Source organism: Haematobia irritans, chromosome 5 (genome assembly GCF_050003625.1).
Source record: "Haematobia irritans isolate KBUSLIRL chromosome 5, ASM5000362v1, whole genome shotgun sequence".
Classification (NCBI taxonomy): Eukaryota; Metazoa; Arthropoda; class Insecta; order Diptera; family Muscidae; genus Haematobia; species Haematobia irritans.
The window spans coordinates 157,686,930-157,697,677 of record NC_134401.1 but is presented as its reverse complement, the minus strand read 5'-3'; positions in this window follow the sequence as shown (position 1 = coordinate 157,697,677).

Below are 10,748 nucleotides of genomic sequence, written 5' to 3'. Positions count from 1 at the left end.
TTGAAAATTTTCTATAGAAATGGATTTTTCCAGAAATTTACTATAGAAATGAAATGTTTCCAAAATTTCCTATAGAAATGAAATTTTCCAAAAATTTCCTATAGAAATGAAATTTTCCAAAAATTTCCTATAGAAATGAAATTTTCCGAAAATTTTCTATGGAAATGCAATTTTCTTACAATTTCTTATAAAAGTGAATTTCCGGAAATTAGCTATAGAATTAAATTTTATAAAAAATTAAATTTTTCAAAAATTTCCCATAGAAATATTTTCCAAAAATTTACTATTTCGGAAAATTATTTCTATAGGAATTTTTACATATACTACGAAACTTTCTTTTAATAAAATTTTCCGTAAATTACCTATAGAAATGAAATTTTCTAACAATGTACTATTGGAATGAAATTGTTCGAAAATTTCTAATAGGAATAAAATGGTTCGAAAAATTTTTGAAAATTTTTCCGAAAATTTCCTTTCAAATCAAATGTTTCGAAATTTTTCTGTAGAAATGGATTTTTCCAGAAATTTCCTATAGAAATGAAATGTTTCCAAAATTTCCTATAGAAATGAAATTTTCCAAACCACATTGGTGAACTTCTCTCTTATCACTGAGTGCTGCCCAATTCCATGTTAAGCTCAAGGGAACTCCTTTTTGTAGCCGAGTCCGAACGGCGTTCCACATTGCAGTGAAACCACTTAGAGAAGCTTTGAAACCCTCAGAAATGTCACCAGCATTACTGAGGTGGGATAATCCACCGCTGAAAAACTTTTTGGTGTTCGGTCGAAGCAGGAATCTACCCCCCGCGACCTTGTGTATGCAAGGCGGGCATGCTAACCATTGCACCACGGTGGCTTCCTATAGAAATGAAATTTTCCAAAAATTTCCTATAGAAATGAAATTTTCCGAAAATTTCCTTTTGAAGAAAAAATTTCCGAAATTTTCCTATAGAAATGGAACTTTCTAAAAATTTCCTATAAATATGAAAATTTCCGAAAATTTCCTATAGAATGAAATTTTCCGAAAATTTCCTATTAGAAATAAATTTTTCCCGAAATTTCCTATAGAAATAACATTTCTTATATAAAAGAAATTTTCAAAAAATTTCCTATGGAAATTAATTTTTTTGAAAAATTCCTATAGAAATGATAGGGAATAATGGGAACCACCGTGGTGCAATGGTTAGCATGCTCGCCTTGCATACACAAGGTCGTGGGTTCGATTCCTGCTTCGACCGAACACCACAAAGTTTTTCAGCGGTGGATTATTCCACCTCAGTAATGCTGGTGACATTTCTGAGGGTTTCAAAGCGTCTCTATGTGGTTTCATTGCAATGTGGGACGCCGTTCGGACTCGGCTATAAAAAGGAGGTCCCTTGAGCTTAACATGGAATTGGGCAGCACTGATAAGAGAGATGTGAGTGATAAGAGAGAAGTTCACCAATGTGGTATCACAATGGACTGAATAGTCTAAGTGAGCCTGATATATCGGGCTGCCACCTAACCTAACCTATAGAAATGAAATTTTCGAAAATTTTCTAGAGAATGAAAATTTCCGAAAATTTCCTATAGAAATTAAACTTTCCACAAATTTCTTATAAAACAGAAAATTTTCGAAAACTTCCTATAGAAATTAAATTTTTTTAACTTTCCAAAAATTTCTTATAAATATGAAAAATTCCTATAAATATGAGATTTTCCGAAAATTTCCTATAAATATATATTTTCCGAAAATTTTCTGTAAAAATGAACATTTTGAAAATTTCGTATATAAATACAATTTTCCGAAAATTTTGTTAAAATTAAATTTTCCGAGAATTTTCTATAAAAATTACATTTTCCAAAAATTTACTAAAGAATGACATTTTCCGAAATTTTTTTATAGAAATTAAACTTACCAAAAAATTCTTATAAATATGAAAAATTCCTATAAATATGAGATTTCCCGAAAATTTCCTGTAGAAATGAACATTTTGATGGGATGAAATTTTCCTAAAATTTCGTATATAAATACATATTACTTATAAATAAATACTTTCCGAAAATTTCCTGTAGAAATGAAAATTTTGATGAGATGAAAATTTCCGAAAATTTCGTATGTATATACAAGTTTCCGAATATTTTCTTAGAATTGAAATTTTCCGAGAATTTCCTATAAAAGTGCAATTTTCCGAAAATTTCCTATAGAAAATAAATTTTCCAAAAATTTCTGATAAAAGTGAAATTTCTTATAAAAAAAAACATATACGGCCGTAAGTTCGGCCAGGCCGAATCTTACGTACCCTCCACCATGGATTGCGTAGAAACTTCTACGAAAGACTGTCATCCACAAATTTCAACTCACATGGTTGTTAAATATCATATACTACCACCACGTACCAAATTTCATCCAGATCGGATGAATTTTGCTTATCCAAAAAGCCCCGGAGGTCAAATCTGGGGATCGGTTTATATGGGAGCTATATATTATTATGGACTGATAGGAACCAATTCCTGCATGGTTGTTGGATACCCTATACTAACATCACGTACCAAATTTCAACCGAATGGGAATAATTTTGATCTTCCAAGGTGCTCCGGAGGTCAAATCTGGGGATCGGTTTATATGGGGCCTATATATAATTATAGACCGATATCGACCAATTTTTGCATGGGTGTTTGAGACCATATATTAACATCACGTACCAAATTTCAACTGAATCAGATGAATTTTGGTCTTCCAAGAGGCTCCGGAGGTCAAATCTGGGGATCGGTTTATATGGGGGCTATATATAATTATGGACCGATATGGACCAATTTTTGTATGGTTGTTAGAGACCAATACTAACAACATGTACCAAATTTCAGCCGGATCGGATGAAATTTGCTTCTCTTAGAGGCTCCGCAAGCCAAATCGGCTATATATAATTATGGACCGATGTGAACCAATTTTTGCATGGTTGTTAGAGACCATATATTAACTCCATGTACCAAATTTCAGCCGGATCGGATGAAATTTGCTTCTCTTAGAGGCTCCGCAAGCCAAATCGGGGGATCGGTTTATATGGGGGCTATATATAATTATGGACCGATATGGACCAATTTTTGCATGGTTGTTAGAGACCATATACTAACACCATGTACCAAATTCCAGCCGGATCGGATGAAATTTTCTTCTTTTAGAGGCTCCGCAAGCCGAATCGGGGGATCGAATTATATGGGGGCTATATATAATTATGAACCGATGTGAACCATTTTTGCATGGTTGTTAGAGACCATATGCTAACACCATGTACCAAATTTCAGCTGAATCGGATGGAATTTGCTTCTCCAAATTTGGGGGTCCGTTTATATGGGGGCTATGCGTAAAAGTGGACCGATATGGCCCATTTGCAATACCATCCGACCTACATCAATAACAACAACTTCTGCCAAGTTTCAAGTCGATAGCTTGTTTCGTTCGGATTTCAACAGACGGACGGACGGACGGACATGCTCAGATCGACTCAGAATTTCATCACGACCCAGAATATATATACTTTATGGGGTCTTAGAGCAATATTTCGATATGTTGCAAACGGAATGACAAAGTTAATATACCCCCCATCCTATGGTGGAGGGTATAAAAATTTATAGAAATTAAATTTTCCGATAATTTTCTACAGAAGTGAAATATCTTATAAAAAACAAATTTCGTATAGAAATTAAATTTTCCGAAAATTTCCTATAGAATGAAATTTTCCAAAAATTTCCTTTAAAAATTAAACGTTCCAAAAATTTCTTATGAAAATTGAAATTTTTCGAAAATTTTCTATAGAAATGAAAATTTTGATGAATTTTCCAAAAATTTCCTTTAAAAATTAAACTTTCCAAAAATTTCTTATGAAAATTGAAATTTTTCAAAAATTTTCTATAGAAATGAAAATTTTGATGAATTTTCCAAAAATTTCTTATAGAAATAAAATTTTTCAAAAATTTCTTATAGAAATAAAATTTTCCAAAAATTTCTTATAGAAATAAAATTTTTCGAAAATTTCCTGTAGAAATTAAATTTTCCGAAAATTCCTTATTTCTCATGGAAACGCATATATATAGTATTTGAAAACATCTAATAGAAAAATTTGTCTCCGTAATATTTCCTCAGATTGATATCTGAAGGCCATAATTAATTTCTGTCAATGGAATCATATTTTCCTTATTTTTATTTTGATATTTACGAAATAAGCCATATAAATATGTATTTGAATGTTTATACAAACCACGTATGTCTATGTGTGCCTATATATCTATAGAAGATGTTTAGCTTTAAGGAAACAAACCGCAAAACCAAAAAATAATTTTCATTTCACAGGTGTATTTTGTGATGTTTTGTTGTTGATGGCCGAGGCGCAATGGCGTGTTATTAGTGTTTTCGGTTATTTTTGGTTTTGTGTGACTAAATTCAAAACTATGTTTGTTTACAAGATCTCTTCATTCATTGGGCGATCGTTAATATTGTTTTTGCTGCTGTTGTTGTTGCCTCGTCATCTCTCGGTTAATTATTATCGTCATAATTTCATTGAGCCGAATTGTTTTCATGTCTTTTGTTTTCTTGGCACCCACTTAAATACACTTTCATTTCGAAAGGGTGGGGGATGAATACGATGGGTGAGTGAGCAAATGTCCCGTTATACTAACATATTTCGATATACCACCATTGAATTGTCTCGTTACAATAACAATAAGCACTTTTTGACATTATAATGACAAATAGACTAAGGAAATTAATATACGATGATGCTGCCATATAATCTTTCTCTCTCTCTCTCTCTCTCTCTTACATACATGTGTGAGTGTCTGTATAGATTTATAGAAAGCAAAGATTTTCATCAGCCTGTTAGCCTTTCCACTGAAGCATATGCCTATACGTCGGTGGCAAGGGCATATAGTGTAGAAAGGAAATTGAAAGATTTTTAATATAAATTTATAGCCATAGACAAAACACAAGTGTTAAGCATGTTGTACAAACATTTGCAAAATTTATAATGAAAAGATTACAATTTCTTAATTTGACATTATTCATTACACGAATTTGTTTAGTCTATTTTGAAACTATAAATAAAGATATAAATGACATTTTTTTTAAACATAATATTTATGTATAGTGCAACATGGTTAATACAATGGGCTGTATTCTATGTAGAATATATTTAAAAAAGGGAAACAATAAACAAATGCCACATGCATTTTGTGTTGAAGTTTCGCAATTATCTTTTAGATTATTGGACTTGAGTTAAATACCAATAAACAACAAACATAATAGAAATGAAATGTTAACAGAGAAATTTTCTAAAGATATTGAATTTATACAAATTTTTAAAATTTGATAACAAATTTTTTGTGCAAAAGTTTTTCACCAACAATTTTGCAAAATTCCACAAATAAATTGTATCATGCGAAAATTTCGTTTCAAAAATGTAATATCATGCTAAACATTTCCAACAAAATTTATTTCTCATGGGACGAGCGACAAATTTTCACCAAATGAATTTCCTATAGAAATGAAATTTTCCAAAAATTTTCTATAGAAATGAAAATTTCCGAAAATTATTTTTATAGGAAATTGTCTTTCTACTACGAAAATTTTTTATAGAAATGATATTTTCCGCAAATTTCCTATAGAAATGAAATTTTCCACAAATTTTCTATAGAAATGGAATTTTCCGAAAATTTCCTACAGAAATGAAATTTTCCGTATTGTATCTTGCGACAAATTTTTTCAAACTATTTTATATGAAATTTTTTGTTGGAAATTAGTCTCATGCGGCAAAGTTTCACAACAACTGTTTCTCATGTAACAAATTTTCCCAAAAAATCTATTTCATGAAAAACATTTTCATTAAAAAAATTCTCACGCGACAAATCTCCATCAAAAATTTTTCGATAAAAATGAAATTGTGATAAATTTTTTTTATAAAAATGAAATTTCGATGAAAAGAAATGTTTGGTGCAAGAAACTTTCACCAAAATGAAATTTTCCGAAAATTTCCTATATAATGAAATGAAATTTTCCGAAAATTTCCTATAAAAATGAAATGAAATTTTCCGAAAATTTCCTATATAAATGAAATTTTCCGTATATCTTGCGACAAATTCTTTCAAACTATTTTTTTATGAAATTTTTCGATGGAAATTAGTCTCATGCGGCAAAGTTTCACAATTTTTGTTTTATAAAAAGGAAATTTTGATGAAAACCATTGCAAGAAAATTTCATCAAAATTTTGCATAATTCGACAAAGTTTCACATGAACAATTTTAACATACAATTTTAACATTTGTTTTAACATACAATTTTAACATTTGTATCATTTGTATTGTTGTATCATGCTACCAATTTTCACAAAAAAAAAAAAAATTCTCATGCTACAGATTTATTCCAATTTGATATCATGTGACAAATCTTCACCAACAATTTGATGACATGCTCCAAAATTTCAACAAAAATTTTACGACATGGGACAAATTTTCACTTTTTTTGGTCCAATTTTCTATAGAAACAATACTTTGAAAACATTTCCTCTAGAAATTAAAAGTTAAAAAAAAAAATTGTCTAAAGGAATGAAATTTTGACAAAAATTTCCTATAGAAATAAAATTTTGACAGAATTTTCTATAAAAATAAAATTTTGACACAATATTCTATAGGAATTAAATTTTGATAAAATTTCCTATAAAAATTTTGACACAATATACTATAGGAATTTTTATAAAATTTCCTATAGAAATGAAAATTGGACAAAAATTTATACATATATATTTACAAAATTTCCTCTGGAAATAACATTTTGAAAAAATTTCCTATAGAAATGAAATTTTGAAAAAATTTTTATAAAAAATGAAATTTAACAAAATTTTCTATAAAAATTAAATTTTGACAAAATTTCCTATAGTAATGGCATTTTGACAAAATTTCCTATAGAAATGAAACTTGGACAAAAATTTATACATATATATTTACAAAATTTCTTCTGGAAATAAAATTTTGAAAAAATTTCCTATAGAAATGAAATTTTGACAAAATTTTCTATAAAAAAATGAAATTTTAACAAAATTTTCTATAAAAATGAAATTTTAACAAAATTTCCTATAGTAATGACATTTTTACAAAATTTCCTATAGAAATGAAATTTAGACAAAATTTTCATACATTTTGACAAAATTTTCTGTAGAAATTTCTTATAGAAATGAAACTTTCACAAGATGTCCTATAGAAATGAAACTTTTACAAGGCTTCCTATAAAAATGAAATTTTAACAAAATTTCCTATAGAAATGAAAATTTTACAAAATTTCCTTTAGAAATGAAATTTCCACAAGATTTCCTATAAAAACGAAATTTTGACAAAATTTCCCATAGAAATGAAATTTTGACAAAATTTCCCATAGAAATAAAATTTTGAAAAAATTTCCCATAGAAATGAAATTTTTAACAAAATTTCCTTTAGAAATGAAATTTTGACAACATTTCGTATGGTTAGGTTACGTTAGGTGGAAATTGTGACAAAATTTTCTATAAAAAATGAAATTTTAACAAAATTTTCTATAAAAATGAAATTTTAACAAAAGTTCCTATAGAACAAAATTTCCTATAGTAATGAATTTTTACAAAATTTCCAATAGAAATGAAATTTAGACAAAATACAAATGAAACTTTCACAAGATGTCCTATAGAAATGAAACTTTTACAAGGTTTCGTAAAAAAATGAAATTTTAACAAAATTTCCTATAGAAATGAAAATTTTACAAAATTTCCTTTAGAAATGATATTTCCACTAGATTTCCTATATAAATGAAATTTTGAAAAAATTTCCCATAGTAATGAAGTTTTGACAAAATTTCCCATAGAAATGAAATTTTGACAAAATTTCTCATAGAAATGAAATTTTGACAAAATTTCCCATAGAAATAAAATTTTTAACAAAATTTCCTTTAGAAATGAAATTTTGACAACATTTTCTATGCTTAGGTTACGTTAGGTGGCAGCTCGATGTATCAGGCTCACTTAGACTCAGTCCGTTGTAATACCACATTGGTGAACTTCTCTCTTATCACTGAGTGCTGCCCGATTCCATGTTAAGCTCAATGGTAAAGGACCTCCTTTTTATAGCCGAGTCCGAACGGCGTTCCGCATTGCAGTGAAATCACTTAGAGAAGTTTTGAAACCCTCAGAAATGTCACCAGCATTACTGAGGTGGGATAATCCACCGCTGAAAAACTTTTTGGTGTTCGGTCGAAGCAGGAATCGAACTCACGACCTTGTGTATGCAAGGCGGGCATGCTAACCATTGCACCACGGTGGCTCCCAACATTTCCTATAGAAATGAAATGTTGACAAAATTTCCTATAGAAATGAAATTATGACAAAATTTCCTATAGAAATAAAATTTTGACAAAATTTTCTATGGAAATGAAACTTTCACAAGATTTCCTATAGAAATGAAATTTTGACAAAATTTCCTAAAGAAATTAAATTTTAACAAGATTTCCTATAGAAATGACTATTTGACAAAATGTCCTATAGAAAAGAAATTTTGACAAAATTTTCTATACATATGAAATGTTGATAAAAATTTTCCTATAGAAACGAAATTTTGACAAAACTTCCTACAGAAATGAAATTTCGACAAAATTTTCTATAGAAATAAAATTTTTATAACATTTTCTATAGAAATTAAATTTTTATAAAATTTCCCATAGAAATGAAATTTGGACAAAATTTCCTATAGAAATGAAATTTTGTCAAATTTCCTATAGAAATGAAATTTTGATAAAATTTTCCTATAGAAACGAAATTTTGGCAAAATATCCTATAGAAATAAAATTTTGACAAAGTTTCCTATAGAAAATTTTCTATAGAAATGAAATTTTGACAAAATGTCCTATAGAAATGAAATTTTGACAAAATGTCCTATAGAAATGAAACTGTGTTAAAATTTCCTTTAGAAATGAAATTTTCACAAGATTTCCTATAGAAATGAAGTTTTGACAAAATTTTCTATAGAAATGAAGTTTTGACAAAATTTTCTATAGAAATGAAATTTTGACAAAATCTTCATATATATATTCTTATACATTTTGAGATATTCATTATAATGGTAATATGATTCGTATTTCATGGTTTAGTCTGACGTATTATATTCCTAGTGAATAAATTCGAATAGTTGTTTAGTTAAGCGATGCTACATTTGCAAATATGCCTATGATTGTGTGTGCTATGTTATATAGAAATTTTTCGATAGAAGTATATATAAACAATGTACTTATATATATGCAGTGATATATTATTGTTAGGCTGAGTAGGAATAAATTATAAAAGATATAAAAATCAACCACATCAAATTTAAGCAACAGATAAAATCTGCACATAATTTAAAGAGAGTGTGCACACTATAGTCGGGCTAGAGATATACTAAATTTTTTGGGTAACAAGATAACATTTTATGAGAATATATAATATTTCAAAAGTAATGTTTTGAAATACTTTTATATTATTTATGGTGTGAAAATGTGATTTATAAATTAAAATTTGGAAAATATTGATTTCTACAAATGTCAAAATTTTATTTGTATTAGAATTTAATGTTTGTCTTGGAATTGGAATAATGTTGAATGGAATTCTAGCAAAAATATCAAATATTTTTTAAGAAATGTTGAAATTTTAAAATTGTTGGTATTTTTGTCATTTTTAATGAAGATTTCATTATTAATACTTATTAAAATCTTATAAAATTTTTCAACATTGGTTACAATTCTTTGCCTTATAAAGATAACCATACATCCAGTAAAAGGTGTGCTTGTATTTTGTGTGTTTATTTATATGTATGTGAGTATTTGACAATTTAACGATTATTCTCTGAGTATTGTTAACCATATTAAAGATGCGAGAATAGAGTCCCAGAGAGAATAAGTGTGCGTGTGTGTATTGTATACATTACTGTAAAATATAACCCATACCTTTATAGGGAGGGGGTGCGTATACTTTATGATATCGATCAACGACAGCAGTTACAGGCTTACACAGAGTTTTATAAAACATCAACTACAAATAGTGTATTTGAAATCCCTTTTTATAAGGCACTAGTTAAAGTGGATTTTGGAAGTATAATGTGAATGAGGTAATATGTAAATTATTTTTATTTTCTATAACTATAACTCTGCTATTCGAAAGCACATTATTCTATTATGTACCTCCACTTTATAGTCGACCATTGGTGGCCATGCCCAAAATTTTTCTTTTGTTTTCATCATACATCACCAAAAGAGAAGAATGTGTACTTAGGAAAGAGTTTGCACATGTAGTATTATTTTGGCCACTATTCTTCTGCTTGTTGCAATGGTCAAACAGAAAGGAACCACAAAGACTAGAAAGAACAAGAAAAAAAGCAACAACAACAACAAATCTCATCTATACATATATTTTCGGCTATAAATATCAGCAAAAATTTCGTAAAAAAATATCGACCGACTTTACTCAACAGGCACAAACCGAATTGTTTATTGTAACACATGGGTTGTGTCTCGTACATGTCGTTGGGTGATTTACAATAGCCGTATAATACTTTCCCGTAGACGTCGTTGTCGTCCGTGCATTAAAACAAAAGGAACCTAAAGAAATTGAATTGTAGAAAAAGTGAAAAAAAAAATATCCCGATTGCAATAGAATTGTGATAAAATATCAATCAGTGGTGACTCGTATCGATCGATGTCTCTTCGAGTTCGAGTGGCATATAATTCA